Genomic DNA, 17,607 nt, shown 5'->3' with positions numbered 1-17,607 from the left:
TTTGCCATGGAAAACATAAAGATATTTTCTCCATAGGTCCTTCCATATCCCTAATTTCTGACTTTGTCTCTTTTAAGTTTGCTTTACACAGAGAATGATGAACCCAGTGGAGACCTGGGAACTATACACAGAGAGGAAATAGGACCAAAGAAAGGGGTTGCTTTCATCTCCTATGAAAGCAACGCTGTTTTTGTTGATACATATGGAAAAAATCAGGGCCAATTATGCATTGTGATTTGGCACTGGGGATACAGGCTCCCCACAGGCCCTTTCTTTCTTTCCACAGATATACCATTACAGTCCACGGGAGCCCCGCGCCCCCTGTTACTGGCAAGGCCAGTCCTCGGTGAGATGGACTTAGCCACAGGCGTCTCTGTCACTGTCAGGATGGGCTCCAAGTGCAAAGAGCGTTTCCTGTCTATTGACTCTAAGGAAGAAGAACCATCCTCGGTCAAGGAGTACCGAGTGAGGCTCCCAGTGGAGATGGTCACACACTGTTTCACACAGTGGGTGTGGGCACCCTTGTCTCAGCACCCTCTCGAGCCTCAGAGAACCCTCAAGACTGGAGTCTTCCTGGTGGCTCATCAGCTGCTTACTTCATGGGGGCTTCGGTTGGAGAATGATCAGTCTTCTTTTCTAATCTCCTGGTCTAAATCAGTGATGTTCAGAATTTTGGGGGAATTCTCCACTTTATCAGGGTGTTAGAAGACCTGGTTCTGGACCTGTTGTCTGCTAACTTCCTGTATGATTCCGGGCAAGTTCCTGCTCCACTAAGAACCTGTCTCCTCTTCTATGAGACAAAAGGGTTGGACTGAACGGTCTTCCAGCTGAAACATCTCCTAGGCGACCCACTACAGTAGCAACTAACTACACGTGGCTGTTTAAATTTAAATTAGTTAAGTGAAATTTAAAACATAGTTTCTCAGTCTCACATTTCAAGGGCTTTAATAGCTGTATGTGGCTGGTGATTCCCATATTGGACAGCACAGATACAGCATATTTCCATCATTGTAGAAAGGCCAGTTGGACAGCCTGGGTCTAATGCTCTCATTTTATCATGACTATAAATAGATAATTTCATTCCAAAGCCCAACAGTTGAATAGCACTTCTGCGTTGTGCACTTCAATACATCATAACATTGTTTTTAAGATTTTATTTATTTATCTGGGAGAGAGAGAGCATGAATGGGGCAGGAGCAGAGGGAGAGGGAGAAGCAGACTCCCCACTGAGCAGAGAACCCAATTTAGGGCTCAATCCCAGGATCCCTGGATCATGACCTGAGCCAAAGCAGACACTTAACTGACTGAGCCACCCAGGCGCCCCTTCAGTACATCATACCCTTTAACCACCCAAAATAGGTACGAGAGGTATTATTATGTCTCCCTTATCAGAGGAGGACCCTAATTTCAAGATTACATGAGATTAAACTGCTAGAGGGTCATGCTGCTGGTGAATACAGGCACTTTCCAAATCCAGCGTTCTCTCTAACACCTGGCACTGTTTCAGGGAAAGGACACGAGTGGCCTGGGTAAGGTCACTCCAGCCCATGGCAGCATGGGAAGGAAGATACAGCCATTGAGAGCTCACCAAGTGATACTATGTCTTAGTTTAGATTTTAAGTCCACAAGCCCTTGCTGTGTGACCACAGCCCAGTTATTTAAGGTCTCTGGGCGTCTTTCCCCTCATCTGTCAAATGGGGATGGCACAGTAGCAGATGCAAATAAAGTGCTTAGCTCAGGAAGTCAGGCGCATAACAACTGCTGGGGGGGGGGCAGTCAGCTACTGCCATCAGCACTCCCTCTATCCTCTCCCCGGGACTGCATTTCCTCTGTGCCCCAGCAGACCCACCGACAGCCCTTGCACACTTCCTGCCAGCTTATCTAAGGAAAGATGCTACTCTGACACACGGACAGCAACTCCCTTTTTTGAAACCTACTGAGGGATTTGGCCTCATAACCTCCTGTGGCCGTGAGTTCCCAGGCTTAATTACAAGTTGTTTAGGAAGAGCTCTCTCAGAGGGATTGGATTAATCCGCCTGGGCAGCGTGCCACAAGCAAATGGCTTTCCCCCCTTCATTTTTCCAAACCGTTTTGGTGCCAGGAACACATCATGTGCCTGCCCCCAAGGAAGGCCTGGCCACAGTAGATACCACCAGTGCACGTGGATGAAGGGGGGGCACCTGCAGAGCCTCCTGCAGGGTTTCTCCTCCCTAGTAGGGCACAGCAGCCAGACTGCAAAGCTGGCTCTGCCCAGCATGCATTTCACCTTCTGGAAAAGGCACAGCAGACACATGTCCCCCAGTGATGACTTTTCCTTCCCTGCCCACCACAGTGGAGTGCCTCAAAGAACAATATTTATACCGACGGAGCCTCAGAGAGTGGGGGGGGCCAGGCTACAAAGCCCGGCTCTACAAGAGCTTGGAGGACGGGGGGTCTGCCCCCTGAGTGGGCCGGCAGGGCACAGGCCTGGGTCCACAGGTGTTTCCCTCATCCCGCCCACCCTTTCCTGGGGCCCAGCCCAGGCCCGAGGAAGTAAGCGAGAATCCTTTGGCCATGCTTCATTTCTCTAGGAGCCAGGAATGGGAGGGTGGGCAGACCCTCGGTGTCTCTTGAGGCAAGAAAATGAAATGCTTTCGCTACTGGATGCAGCCATTGAGCATCACAGCACATGAGAGGTTGTGCGAAGCATTAACAGGGCCTGTTTGTGGGGTCCATCTGCTGACTACCACAGAGCACCTCAACCAGAGCCACGTGTATACCCACGGAGAAGAGGCACTCACACACTCATTCGTTCATTCGTTCACTCATTCATTCAACAATAACTTACCAGGTGCTTGGTCTTGGGCTGATCCTGAGACAAGTAAAACCCAGTTCCTCCTGCAAGAACCTCAGATATCAGTGAGGCAGTGGCAAGGAGGAAAGAAAAATGAGTTGATCTCAGAGTAAGTGCTAAAACTGAGGGCCCAAATGGATAAAGAAAATGTGGTCTATGTATACAATGGAATATTCCTCAGCCATTAGAAACGACCAATACCCACCATTTGCTTCGACGTGGATGGAACTGGAGGGTATTATGCTGAGTGAAATAAGTCAGTTGGAGAAGGACAAACATTATATGGTCTCATTCACATGGGGAATATAAAAATTAGTGAAAGGGATCATAGGGGAAAGGAGAGAAAATGAGTGGAAAATATCAGAGAGGGTGAGAGAACATAAGAGACTCCTAACTCTGGGAAACGAACAAGGGGTGGTGGAAGGGGAGGTGGAGGCTGTTGGGGTGACTGGGTGACGGGCACTGAGGAGCCACTTGACGGGATGAGTTATGCTATATGTTGGCATATTGAACTCCAATATAATATATATATATATATATATATACAAAAAAGGAATAATTAAAAAAAAGTAAAACCGAGGGCCCAGCAGGGGGCAAAGAGGTGCACACAGGGGTGAGGGAGCTCCCACGGGAGCTGGGCCTGGGCGCCGAATGAGGAGTTAGAGGAGCTGCGCTGGGGCGGCAGGTGTCGGGGAGAGCTCTTCGTGTGCCTGGTCCCTCGCTGTAGAGACTCGTACCCCGAGAGACGGGGAGAGCCTTTGGTGGGCTGCGAGGAAAGGGGTGACGCGATCCGAACACACGCTCTCATGGGATCGCTCTGGCTGTTCTGTTGATAACCGACTGTTGAGAGGAAGAGGAAGGACGGAAGCAAGAAGATGGTTTTGGGGGGGCTCTAACAATAATTCAAATGAGAGCTGATACAGGCTCGTGAGCCCCAGCTCCCCAAGCGGTGCTTGGTGTATAGTAGACACACAATCCAGGGTTGAAGGAAAGACATACCCAGGCATCATCCCATCCACTCGGGGTACCCTTTACCAACCGGCCAGAGCAAATCTTCTTTGTCTCTCAGCAAAGACAGCCCTCAAGTAATAGCTATAGTCTCCAGCTTCCTGTTCCTTGCTGTAATTTTCTTCCAAGTCTTTGAATAACCACCTGGCTCGTTGAGTTTGCCTTCATAGCATGCTCTCCCACTCTAAGCGCTTTGCAGAGTGCCCACTGTATCTCTGGGGTGGTAGGAACCCCATTCCATGGAATCGAGGGGACTCTGCTTTGGAGAATAATGTTAGGTGAAGCCACCCTTGAGCAGTGGGGAATCCTCACAATCCCCACAGACCCAAGAGCACTCTGAGGCTCCAGGAGGAGACATAGCAAATGACAGATACCTTGCCCCCCCACCCCATAGTACAATAGATGCCATTCTTCCAGGGTGCTCAGGAGAGACCCTGGCTGTCTTACAGCAGACTCTCTTTTGTTTCATTTCTCTCCCTTACATGGTGAGCAGTGTCCTTCAAAGGAAGCATTTACAGGAAAATGTCTCCACAGGCCTGATCCTTTTCTTTGAAAACATAATAACGCTCAAGAATGACAACAATGTAAATCACCAGAATCATTAAGCAGAATCTCATGAATTAAAATTGCTTACATCAGGGTAAGATTAGGTCAGCTGCCTTGAAGGGAACCAGAGAGGCTGGGGTTCGCTGACTCCCAGCCTTTCAAAAGCAAATATTGTCAGAGCTCCACCGTCTCAGGAGCACGGATAGTCAAGCCTGATAAGACCATCCTTGTCTGGAAAGGAACAAATTACCGTGCCGCTCGGGCTCTGAGACCCCTTCATCACCCATCCCACAAAGACAGATTTCCCTGGAAATGCTGATAGGATTGACCCTCCAAAATGTCTTGGTCTGTCTTTGCAGGCATGAGCCACCCCTGCTCATAAAATGGGTGGAGGGGACAGGGCTCCCCAGAAAGTCCAAGATGCTGCCTCATGAAAAAAGTTACGGTCAAATCACCAAGCAAACCCAGGAAGGTCTGATTGCCCCAAGGGGGTTGGAAATCCTCCGAAAAGCAAAACGGAGCCTTTATGTCTCAGGCCTAGGAAAAGCCTGAGAGATTCTAGTGCCTGAAACAAATAACAGGAAAAATATGTCAACTGTGTGGTTGCGGCATAAATCATGAACAAGAACACAATTATAAGACTCCAGAGCTGCAGGAGGAGCAGTCGCTTGAGTACAACTCTTGATAACTATTGAACACAATTTTCACCGCCGAGAGGCAGGCAGTTTGTAACCGCGTTTATTTTCGGATGTCAGGAGTGACTTGCCCTGGAAAGCTATGGTGTGCTCCTTTTTTCTTTTCTTTTCATTTGTAATAAAGTAACATTTATCTTTGAGAAATTAGGACTTGGTTGCTTCTAAGAGTAGAGGAGACTCCAGACAAGGAAGAAGAGAATGGCCTGGAGGATTAAATGTTGGTGTAAGCACCCAGTTGTGTCTGAATTCCACATTTGATTTCTGGGGTCCTTCCGCTTCACAGGCCAATCTTGATTTATCCGATTTGTGCTCCACTATTTGGGCATTCCTTTGCACCATCTTTCCTTTTTTTTTTTTTTTTTTAAGAATTTATTTATTTATGTATGAGAGACACAGAGAGAGAGAGGCAGAGACGCAGGCTCCATGCAGGGAGCCCAATGTGGGGCTCGATCCCAGGTCTCCAGGATCACACCCTGGGCCAAAGGCAGACGCTCAACTGCTGAGCCACCCAGGCATCCCTGCACCATCTCTCCCAATGAGGTGAAGCAACCCCTGGAGGGTGAAGGCGCAATCCCTAACGCTTGGGTTCGGGGTCAGACCGCCCAGTTCCAGCTGTAGCCCTGCCACGGTTTAGTTGGAGAGTCCCTGGGAAGTTGTGTAATAACTCTGTACCTCCTCCCCTTCTCAGTAAAAACAGGAATAAAAATAAAGCGGTCAAGAAGATTAAATTAGATCATTCATGTAAACCACTCAGCTCTCATGAAATATCTGCAGAATTGAATTAAGAATAGACTAGAGCTGAGGACAAGGAAAGAACAAGGGTCTGCATAATGCATGAAATGTGAGCCTGAAGCCCCTGGTCCCCAGGGAATCGAGAGCTGACCTCATAAAAACAGTAGTGACTCTCCAACAGCCATCCATTTTCATTTGGGAGGAAAATATTTTTGTATTTTAAAAATTAGCAAAAGAAAATGATTTAAGGTGGGTGGCAATCCAAAGGGCCAGTTATCACTGTCACCAAGATAGAGGCGAACATAAAGTAAAAATTAAATAATATGTATTTGAAAACATAACAATGAGAAAACAGAAATCATGAAAAGGTAAATCGTAAAGCAGCCCAGGCAAAAAGAAATATCTAGAAAAGGTTTATCTGCCACCTCTGAGTGCGGCCATTCTCTGCCACACAGCAAGGAATCCTCTTGGTCCATCCTGGGGAGTTTAAAGTAGAGGATACAGGAGCCAGCCTGCTCAGGAAATGAGAGGCCCAGAAAGGAAAAGAAAGGTCCAACAATTCATTTTTATGATGTTTCATGATTCTTAAATATTATTTAAATAATAACAGCTCAATGAAGTATCCCCATTTTACAGATGAGGACATTGAGGCTCGGGAAGGGACCACAAGTCATGTCACCAGTTAGGTGGAAAAGCTGAGATTACACCCAGGTTTGTCTGACTTCCAAGCCGGTGCATCCCAACGTCAGGGGTCATGAACCACACACACACACACACACACACACACACACACGTGGAAAGACATATCGATTAATCTACTATGCCCATTAACAAGTCAGTCTTTCCTTAACACCAGCTGAAAATAGTGGTAAAGCGACCTTTCTTCTTTCCCTTACTGGATCTTCCCACCATCCCTTCACCCCCCCCCCCCCCCCCGCCATAATGCAGCTACCCTCGGGCATGTTTCTGTGAGGCAATATGAGGTTTCAGTGTCCCATAATGTCAAGCTGCCAAGCAGGAAAGGAAAGCCGGTTTTAACAATGCATCTCATTTTTCACCTAATTAGTACCAACACACTTAGGGATGTTAAGGGTGAAGTCTGACTTGTCAGCTGCTGGCAAACACAGACCCATCAGTGTAAATCTCATCCCGGACAAGGAGGGGGTGGGGGTGTTTCCCCGGTTGAAGGCTGTTGTTCTTGGCTGGGTGGTTGACAAAACAGGGTCCCTTCGCTTCTATGTCTATGGTTCTGGGTGAGTCTGGTGCTGCCTCCAACAAGGCTGACCTCCCTTCCAGACTAGGAGTTTCTTGTGATGCCTTACACCTAAGAAGCCAGGCTCTGAGGGAGTGAAGCGACAGGGCCACCCCTTCTTTCGCCCGGGGAATAGAAGCTGCATTATATCAACTGTCCACCACTATGGATTCTCCTGGCTCTCTATTTACAAAATGGAAACAGATGAATTCAATCAAACATAAGCCCCCCGAATTATGGCTTCCTTTATACCTTGTGGTAAAGGAGTTTATACATAATTGGCACATGATTTTCTCCAGTGGTTTCAAGTTGTTCCCAAACGTAAAAAGGAACCTTTCAGTTTGGGAATGAGATGGTTTTGTTTCAAACCAATCCATCATGCCTTCCAAAGGCAGAGAGGGTGGGTCGGCTGAGCGAAACCAGGAAGGCGGCCAGCAGGTCGTGGCCTCGCTGTTTTAATTGGGCAGATGGGGGCAGGCAGAGGGTCAGTGAGAAGAGAAGCACAAAACCTCCTTTTGGCACTTGTGGTGGTTCTGGGGAATGAGACTCTGTCACGTTTGGGATGGAAAGCCACCGCCTCCCCCACCCTTACCCCTACAGTCTGTTACTGGACCCTGAGATACAGAGGTAAGTGCTCTCCTTTTTCAGGTCAAGGTCAACCAACACCCAAGGACTCCACCTTTTACAGACTCTATAGATCAAAAACACCCTCCGCCAGCAAAAGCCAATTTACATAATTGGTTGGCACCAAAAAGCAAGGCAGTCATCGTTCAGCTATGTTTACACAAATCTTTAATGAGAGTCAACATAAAAAACAAGGCAAGACCACTTTACACTTGGCTTTAAAAGAGCTGGGTTTGGAGCTTGAGAAGTCTTCCTAAATTCCTACTCATACAGTCAACAGGTTAATATGTGTTCAAGGCTTCTTCCAAATGGGGAAGCTAGATAATGATCCGATTACACTAAGGTAAACAAAAGGGCAATTGTGCTCACCCCGGATCAGGAGGCATCTTAAAACCTCTTTCATATTTATTTTCCACAACTTAGCAAGTCCAAAAGGGAAATGCTCAACTTCATTAGAGAGGATTGCTTACGTGTTGTGGAAACAGCAGGTCACTCCAGGCTCTCGGGGCATTAAAGATTCATTTAGGAATTTTACCGAGACCCACAGGCCCTACTGGTTCCACCTGCAAACTTTCCTCAGAGATGGTGGATACAAATTTGGGACGACAGAGGCACCATTTGGGACAGAAAACATCCGCGACAAACTGCTACGGATTTGTTTGGGGGCAATGAGGCCTTTGTTATCAAGTAAGTCTGGATTGATTGTGAACTCATTGCCTTCCAAGCCCAGAAAATCAAATGTGGCTCTTCAGGGTGCTACACTGAGTTTGGCTCCTCTTTGAGCCCTCTCCCGAACAAGCAGGAGCCAGGAGCTCCGGGCCGCAGAGGAGAGTAACGTGGCAGGAGCCCAGGCCAAGTGTGCATTGGGTAGTGAAAGCCAAAAGGCTCAGGGTCCTCGGAGAGCTTCATAAGAATAGCACCGAAATTAAAGCCTGGACCATTGGCCCAACCATGGGCAGTGGAAAGGAACCATAGTAAGCAGAGCAGTGGTTTGGAGATTGTGAGCCCCTGAGAAGGAGCCCCATGACCACTATTTATGAGACCTGTGGTACATGGCCTTTATGATGACCCCCAATGTTCACTACCTCCTGGTATTATGGCCTTGGACACCCCATCCCCAGAGTGTGAGCTGGACAGAGACTAGCTTCTAACCGATAGAATATGGCAGGAGTGATGGGATGCTATGAGATTACTGTCAAAGTAAACCAGAACCAAACAGAAGTTAGGGCAGTGAAGGCAAACTTTAGTCCGGAGCTATTGTAATAGAGGAAGAAGAGTGTTTTCACTGTAGAACTGGGTACAAAGGACAAGTGGGACTTATGACCATGGAGTGGGATGGAAATCAGTGGATGGAAAGTGACTAAGAGGAAACCTGAGGAATGAGGGGGATCTGGCTAGCCTGACACAGCAGGGTCCTTCCCGGAGGCCGGCCAGGGTGATAAGACATGGAGGGCTGGGAATGAGGAATTGTATCAGGTATCAAGATACCAAGGGTAGGGGATTCTGGTTAAACTGACTCAGTAGGATTCTTGCTAAAACTGGAATAAGGAGGCCAAAGACGGAGCTGAGTTCTGAGCTTTAAGGACTTAGAGGAACCCGACTCATGTTAAGTAAGGTCATTACAAAGAGACCTTACCCTCCTTGCTCTCTCATGTGATTGCTCTGATGGAATTCAGCTGCTAAGACATGAGCTGCCCTGTGGAGAGGCCCACGTGGCAAGGAACTGATGAGAGGCTCCAACTGCTGGAAAGCAAAGAACCAAATTCTCCATCCAGTAGACTTTGGGGAACAGAATTCGGCTTGGGCTCCCCTCCACCCCCGCCCTAGCCTTCAGATGAGACCACAGTGCCAGCTGACATCACGATGGCAACCTTGTGAAAGACCTTGAGGCAGAGACACCCACCTAAGCCACCCCCCCACACACACACACACAGAAAGTGTAACATAAATGTTTCTGACATTAAGCTGCTAGGTTTGGGGGATAATGCATTACACAGTAGAAGAATACTAATACAGCACCTCTGTGGTTCTGGATGGAGAGGGAGTCACCGAAGGTTCTCATGGGCACTAGGACTTGATCTTCAGAGCCTTAGGGCATCTACGGAGGGCTGCCTTAGTGGCTGGGTGATTCCTTCATTGGCTAAGGAAGCAAATGAGCGGGAGTAGGGCTATAACTCACCATCATTGGCAACACAGCAAATCACAAAGACCACCACAATTGTGGAGTATTAGTACAAAGCAAAGGGAACAGAGAGTAAAACCTACCAGGGTATTCTCTCCAGGGAAGTTTTATGGCTGAAAAGAACAGAATCCATGTCCAGGATAATAACAACCAAATGGAAGAAACCCTCAGGGTTTACAGAGTGTTTTATATCTGTGATGTCATCTGCCCCTCACAAACACCCTGCAAGTTCCTTCTTGGACCTTGAGGGATCATTTGGAAGGATTAGCAGAGGAGCACAATTTCCCACATATCCAAGTCAGAAGGATGGTCCTTGTTTATTTGAGAAGGAGACTGACTTCTTGCACCAAGCACAAAGCTTCCGGTGAGGAGGGAAAGGGGTTGTCTGCTTAGCGAGCCCGATGGGCAGCATCAGTCCCACCACAGAGAGAGGAAGGCCACAAGTAAGGCACCCTCACACCTGAGCCCAGGCCAGAGGCTGTCTCCAATCCTGCAAATGAGGACAGTAAGGTCTGTGGAGCTGGTCCAACTCAGCACAGCCAGGACGTGGTACATGTGGAAATTAGGCCCAGGTCTGACATGCAGCCTGTGGCTCTTCTGCTCCCAAGTTAAGTTGCTGACTACTTGGCATACAAGTCCTAGTTAAGACCTCTTCCTAAGTTCCCCGTGCACTTTTCTCCAGGCCTCAGCAGGAAACAAATGAACAAATCCGTGCTCTAGCTGCAGTTACATCGTCCTTTGTCTTCTCCACTTCTCACTCCCAGTCAGCCCCCAATCATCCGCCCTCCTACATATGGAGCAAATCTGTTTCTTTTCTCCATTACTGTTCCCACGGCCATACAGCAGGTGACTCTGCCCCCCCCCCCCGACCTCCTCATCACCAGCCTCCTCAACTCCAGGCTGGGGCCTTATCCACAGAAAGAATTTGTCAAAACCCAGATCTGACCCTATTGTTTGCTCTTTCAAACCCCACAGTGTCTCCTCATGTACTAATCTCGTTTCCTCAATCATGTACAAGGTCTTCCACCGACACAAGGTCTTCCATGGACACTCTGCCCACCATCCATCCCAGCAGCTCTGCTCTTACCCTCCCTGCCCCCTAGTTTACGTTCCAGCCATGGCTGGGACTACTTCGGTTTCCTCAAGCAGATCGTGTTGTCTCAGGCTCTAGACCTTTCCTAGAACTGTTCCTTCAATGTAAACCACTCTTTTGCTCTGACACACTTGACTAAATCCTACTCCATCCCTAAAACCTAGGCATCTTTTCCTGCCCCTCCTTCCCCTCTCCAGTATAGTCCCTCCTTCCTCTGTGCTCGCATTATACTCTGGGCATCCAGTCACCATCACTGGACATCACGTTATAGCATCACCCGTGTATGTGGCCTGCCTCCCACGTCTGCTTGGGGCAGGAGCCTGCACAAGGAAGGAAGCATGCACAAGTGGCCAGAGTGTTCATAATCAAAATAAAAAGACAAGCAAAGGAGTGGGTGCACACACTAACCTCCTTGCACGCAGATTCAGACTTGCTCACTCACTCTTTCCTCAGAGCAAATCCTATATCTGGATTCAAATCAAGCACGACTGCTTGAGGGAGCTCCAAACAGATGTGTAAGACCATCAGGCTATCGCCAGCAGAGACATGGGTGTGTTTCTCAGAACAGTAATACCACCAAATGCTCCACTGAAAAGAAAAATGAATTTGTAAGGGCTCTAATATTGTCTCTTTCTGGGAAAAAGAAAGGAATTTCAGGTCAAATAAATTTGAGAAATGCTGCATAATTGTATATTAAATGCTCTGAGAAGTTCTGCAGTTTTTTTTTTAAGGCATATAAATGTCTTTGATCTCACATTCCCCAAATACATTTTGATTATGGCCCATCCCTCCTTCTGTCTCTTTTCCACACATCATCATCCACAATATTCCCATTCTAAGCACATTTTAAGAAGCGCTAGTTGAATGAAGGCATGTTTAAGCTACGGAGTCAAGGGGACCCTGGTTTGACTATCTGCTCCACCGTGTTCAAGCAGTGCACAGCGGCCCATTTGAACATCCCAACCTGCCTGGATTTCCTCACCTCTGCAAAAAGGGAGAGTAAATTCCACCTGGGAGGTTATTGTGAGGATTAAAAGAGACACTTTAAGTTAATCACTTGACACTTAGTAAGTATTTAGTTGCTAATTCAGTTTCTTTCCCCATCCTTTGCCTTATTTTTTCCCCCAGAGCCCTCTCTGTATGGCCTTAAAGCCTCTGGCAAAGTAAATGCCAGCTGCAGGATTACTTGCTTTTTAGGACACCAAGCAAGCAAACACCAAGCCTTACTAATTTTTTTTCTACTAAATTAACCTAAAACCGTATTTACTGCAGGCAAACCAGCAAACCCTCCTGTTCAAACTGACTAATCGCTATTTCCAAATAATGACTCCTTTTGTGCCATGGATATCAGAAGACCATGACACAGACAATAAAGCAGAATGTCCTGGCGCCCGTGAGACGCTCAGTTATAAATTAGCTCCCCAACTAGAGGGTTGGGGCCACGAGGGTACTATTCAGAACACACAGCACACACAACCTTCGTTTTGTTTCTCTTCCTTTGAATAAAAATGTGTCTGATGCTTCACCTACAATGAAAATATTCTACAAGTTGTAAAAAACAAAAGTAATAACACACTTCATAGGCATGCATAACCATGAGATAATTGTGCTTCTCAGTTCGTTGATGTCACCCCCCCCTCCCAACGGGGGTGTTATAATGTATGCCTTGTTGTGCAGTAGTTCCCCAAAATATTATTCATAGGAGGTTTATAATAACAAAGCATTACCATAATAAATACTGGTCACAGGAGTCTTCTATCGGAGGCGAAGCCCACTAAACTTGCTCACATTCCCTACCCTTGAATCAAGATTAAATTTCACTTTTTTAATCAAAGATTCTAAATCCTGAGAACTATGAACCTTGAAATTGATACCCTTTTTAGAAAGAAAAATTAGATCAGAACTGTCAGAAGGAGAGATCAAAATGACAGGAGGCAAATCAGATGACGTGTGTGTAAGAGGTTTTCTTTAGTTCAGCTGTCAGGAAAACATTGAAGCGTCTTATCTCCCCAAAAGCCCCAAAGCCACTGTCCCAGGCCAGGCAAGCCAAAATTGTTTTAAGAAAAAATAAAGGCACAAAGGCTTCTTAGGAAACTCACGTTTAAAGTGTTACTTAAGCCCACAGCTTCGACCAACAACAAACGGGGAATCCAGGATGGTGGTAGGCAAATGAGAGAAGAAATTATTTATACTAAAGATCAAATCCTGTTAAAAAGAACTCTAAAGAGACCAGCGTTGTTTAATTATTTACCCTATTAACCTATCAAATATTCTTTCAAGTAAGTGGGTCAGGATTTAGACCTTAGAAATTTAATTATTTTACATAATTTTGTTGGAGAGGCGTTTGTTAGAATGCGATCTGACCTTCAGCTTTGATTGAAAAGAGAGCCTATTTTTTAAAAATCCCTTTCTAATGAAGTATTGGTAACTTCTCCCGAGGGGTCATTGTCTGGAAGTCTCTCAGATCATTTAAAGTGGATAGTGCAGCAGGGTTAAATCTGTAGTTAAGCAAAATGTGACACACAGGTTTTTAAAGTTGCTGTGTTCTGAAAGTTAACTGGAAGGACACTTGCCTTTGCCCCTACAAAAATATTCAGAAAGGGTTTGCATGTAAGCTCCTGTCTTTGTACGGAGTACACAGTGATCCTGGGAGAATAAATTACTGGCCCCAATTCTTTACCCTCCCTGGCCCTGGCCTCATCATGGGCCACATATCCTTCCCTTGCTACAGGAGGAAGGGTTCCAGCAGAGAATCAGAATCATAAGGAGGGATATGCTGGATTTATTATAGGGATGAGATCTTCTGGGATCTTGGGAGTGAGTTAAGCAGTCCTTTGAAGGGCATCATGCTTGCCTTTGGTGCCAGGCTTCAGGCCAGCGGATCCAGCCCTTGAAAAGGAAAGCTGTATGCAAAGCGAGGCAGAGCAATGGCCAACTGGAGCCCACAAGGACGCACTAGTTCCTATATGGTGTCTCACTGCCTCCAAGTCCCCAACATTCAGGCAGATCTGCAGAATTGCTGGTGGATTTCTCTACCCCCGTGGAGCTGTCCATGAGCCTGGCCCATGCTTCAGAGCAGCTGAAGAGAGAAGTCTGGTGGAAGCGAAGGAGCTGGGGGGTGGCTGCTGGGCACACCAGTGGGGCAAGTCAGCAGGTCACCAGTGAGAGCAACAGCCAGAGACATGACCGTGGCTTCACTTCCACCCTCCGGATAGTGTGCACACCGTCCCTAACTTTGAATTCAGCCATATGGCTTGCCTTGGCCGTACCAGTTTGATGTCCAGAACTTAAGAGACCTTAAGTCCACCTCATGCAGAATTAAAGAGTAGCAGAGCAAGCTCGACACAAACTCAACATCCACAGCCAGAGGCAGAGGACCCCAACCAAGCCCCCAACTAGATGAGCTAAATCTCCCCCAACCTGCGGATGTGTGAGCAACAACAGGTGATCACTGAAGCCCCTGGGTTTGGGGAAGCAATGGATTCAGACCCACCTTTGCTTGGTGATTAAGGACCCCTCTCCCTACCCATCACCCTCGAAGTCCGAATTCCTGCAGTGTGCAGCTGCCCGCGAGCACATGCCCACGAAGTGAGGCCACGGAAACCCCGCAATAGGAATCCAGCCTATTTGCCTAATTTCAGGAGACCCTCTTCTGAAAAACAAAATAGCATGAATTCAACATTATACCCCAACCATAGCTGCAACAATACAAAACCTTGAGAGATACAGTTAAAGAAATGAGCAAGTGCTGCCTAGAGACAAATCTAAAATCTGATTGAGGGACATGAAAAAATGGAAAGATACACAATGTTCCTACATGGGAAGAATCAGCATTATCAAGAGGCTAGTCCTCCAAATTAAGTTGTGAATGCCCTGTAATAGTACTTAAAATCCCAGTGGGGTTTGAGTGGGGAAAGCTTGCTAACATCATGTGGGAAAAGAAATGTGTGGGAATAGCTGAGAATTACTTTTCCAAAGCAAGGGAAACACTCTTGGAGGCTGGTGGCGAAGCCTCTTCTGGCTCCAAGGACACCATGAATCTTTTCTTCAAAGACCTCCACTTCTGTTTCCTCTCAAGGACATGCCAACGAACTCCGTTTAGAGACTCAATAAAAGTTGATGAGGTAAGTGCATATCCACAAACACACAAATAAAAGTTGTGTGTGTGTATGTGTTTGAATTTCTTGTTTTAGGCATGCCTTCCCATCCTTTGAGCTATTTCAAAAGCCTAGAAGTTGGGATTTGTCCCCAGACAAGAGACAAAACAAGACGCAACCCACTGGCTTCCAAATACACTCTTGATGGTGCAGACGCTTCATCTGCTTGGTGGTGATACAGACTCATGACAGATCTCTGCTCAAGCCAGGAGGAAGAGACTGATGTGAAAAGTTTCTAGTTTTGCAGCAGATCTGAGACGGACAGAGCTGAAGTTAGTTTGGTCTTTAAGAAAAAGGCTTCATTTGCGCTCAAAAGCCTTCTGTTTCTAACCATGAAAGCCCTCAGTATCAAGGAAATCACACACCCAGCCACTAACACTCAACTCTGGGTTTTTCCGGACTGCTAGGCTATTCCTTATGTGAGCAGTATGGGCTACAGACTTTTGAGTCAAGGCTTTACCGCGATAAGATTTTGAGAGGGAGCTCAAGCAAGCAAGTTTACAATCAGCCAACAGATAGTCCCCAGCTCCTTTTGTGGCCCAGAGTCAAGGGGGAACTCAGAGGACAATCTGATGGGCATTGTGCTCCCAAGAAGGCTGCAGCCGTGAGGGGTCCTGGAGCCAAAGTGAGGTTCATGGATAACCAATGTGGGGGCTGAGTGTGGTGAGTGAGGTAGTTCAGCTAGAGTCAGGATTCAATAGGAGAAAGTCCTGGGTTTAAACCCCTCTTGCATAGACCGTATCACTGTCAGCAAACGACCTGGTCTCTTAGAGGCTCTCCTTTCCATCAGCAGAAGGAAGGTAATCCTGGTTCCCACTTGCTAGATCCTCCTGGGATTCGCTAAGACAGTTATATAAGCTCTTAGCACTGTGCCTGACACACAGTAGCACCCTGTAGATGTCTTGCATATAAATTATTGTTGAAAACAATGTTGTGAGTGCTGTGGGCTTTAGACTTTCAATAGGCAGCAAGGGGTGGGATTGGGGCTGTTGATTGAGCCTAAGGAGTTGGATTAGGCTTCTCAGAGGAGGGAATGTTTGACCTGGAGCCTTAAGACTGAATGAGATTTCAACAACGAGTGATGAGGGAGGCCTTTCCAGGATGAAGAAAGAATAGGTGCAGAAGGGTAGAGGGGAACAGTGACATAGAGAAGGCTGGCCCAGGTTGTGGGGTGCCCAGTATGCCACAGTGAGGGTCAGGGACTTCTTCACATAGGCCATGGGTGGTCGTGGAAGTCTGTGACATCCCAGTCAGATAACATCCATTTCTTATATCTCCTCTCCCTTCCAAAGATAAAAAACTCCAAAATCAGAGAAAGGCAAATGAGGGGTGGTTAACAAGCAGGTAAGGTCCCCTTGTCCATGACACCATGGCTCCTGTGCAGCCTATCACACCATACAGCCATGGCCTGACCTACCCACCGTACCCCGGCCGGGCCAGCCTGGCTGCCAGGCTCTTCCGTTTTCCCAGAGCTCCTTCAGGTATAAGAAAATATTTTTCCATTGCAAGTCTACTAAATGTCATGTCTAATTTAATCCTAAATACATTTCCACAGAAAAAGGAGTCAAATGAGTAAACCTCTCCTGTGTCCCTGATTTCTTGTTTCCCTAGTCCTTCACCCACATCTCCGTTCCACCTTTTTTTTTCTTTTTCTTGCTTTCTTCCTTTTTTTTTTTTTTTGTAAGGAAAGTAAAAGTGGAGGGGGAGGGAAGGGACAACTCTGCCACTTACTGATTTGTTTTCCACACTTAGCCCTGGATTTCTTTCTCTCTGACCTGCCCTGAGACAAGACAGATACAACAGTGCCAGAGGGAGACTGACTTATTTATCTTGAAAGCATAAATTACCTCCAGTTATCAGAATACCAACTATTTCCAAGTAGGCACCTCGGCCTCTCCTCAAACATTCTGGTTTTCTTAGCTGCTCATTTAAGTTTTTGCAAGGTGGCAGAAGGTCAGAACATCAGGGAGAAATCTAGCTTTGCTGTAGATCTAAGCCCTCTCCCCCATTCCTCCTCTGTTTTCTTCCCTGCTCTTCCTCAGAGGACGACCCTCAATGATTCTGATCAGAGTCAGATGGTGGGAAGAGCCCTAGTTAGGGACAGGACACCCAGCTTGCCACCACATATTCCCATGGGAAGCCACCTTATCCTTTCCCCTGAGGCTCACACTCCACATATGTAGGACAAAGGGACTGAAAAGTCTCTCCCCCAAGACTCCTTCCCATGCTCACTGCCATGATGTCAAGATTCCAACTCAAGTTCACCTTTTGTGTCTGAATCATGCCCAGTTTGATTTCCAATGATTTATTAAAACCTCCTTGTGCTGTATGCGTTAGCACAGAGCTACTTGAAGTGTGGCCATGGACCCAGGCCAGTCTGCAGACTGTTATTGGCCTGTGATGAGATAAGCGGGAAAAGTTGAGAGTAAGCCTTGGAAACTTTCTGGCAATTTGACATGGCTGTGACATCCACACACGTGACAAA

At 47.0% G+C, this 17,607-nt stretch overlaps 1 long non-coding RNA gene across 1 annotated transcript; it reads right to left on the bottom strand.

The window, feature by feature from the left end:
* Window positions 1-9,547: 9,547 nt before the first annotated feature.
* On the bottom strand, window positions 9,548-14,792 carry LOC125752440 (uncharacterized). The gene is made up of 3 exons (XR_007401950.1): window positions 13,065-14,792; window positions 11,374-11,553; window positions 9,548-9,830 (listed from the first exon to the last, which is right to left on the bottom strand). It is a non-coding gene; the product is annotated as an uncharacterized LOC125752440 (long non-coding RNA).
* Between the last annotated feature and the right edge of the window lie 2,815 nt (window positions 14,793-17,607).

The sequence above is a fragment of the Canis lupus genome, chromosome 14 (assembly GCF_003254725.2).
Source record: "Canis lupus dingo isolate Sandy chromosome 14, ASM325472v2, whole genome shotgun sequence".
NCBI classification, from domain to species: Eukaryota; Metazoa; Chordata; class Mammalia; order Carnivora; family Canidae; genus Canis; species Canis lupus.
Note: the sequence above shows the minus strand (reverse complement) of the source record. Positions and strands in the feature narration are given on the sequence as shown.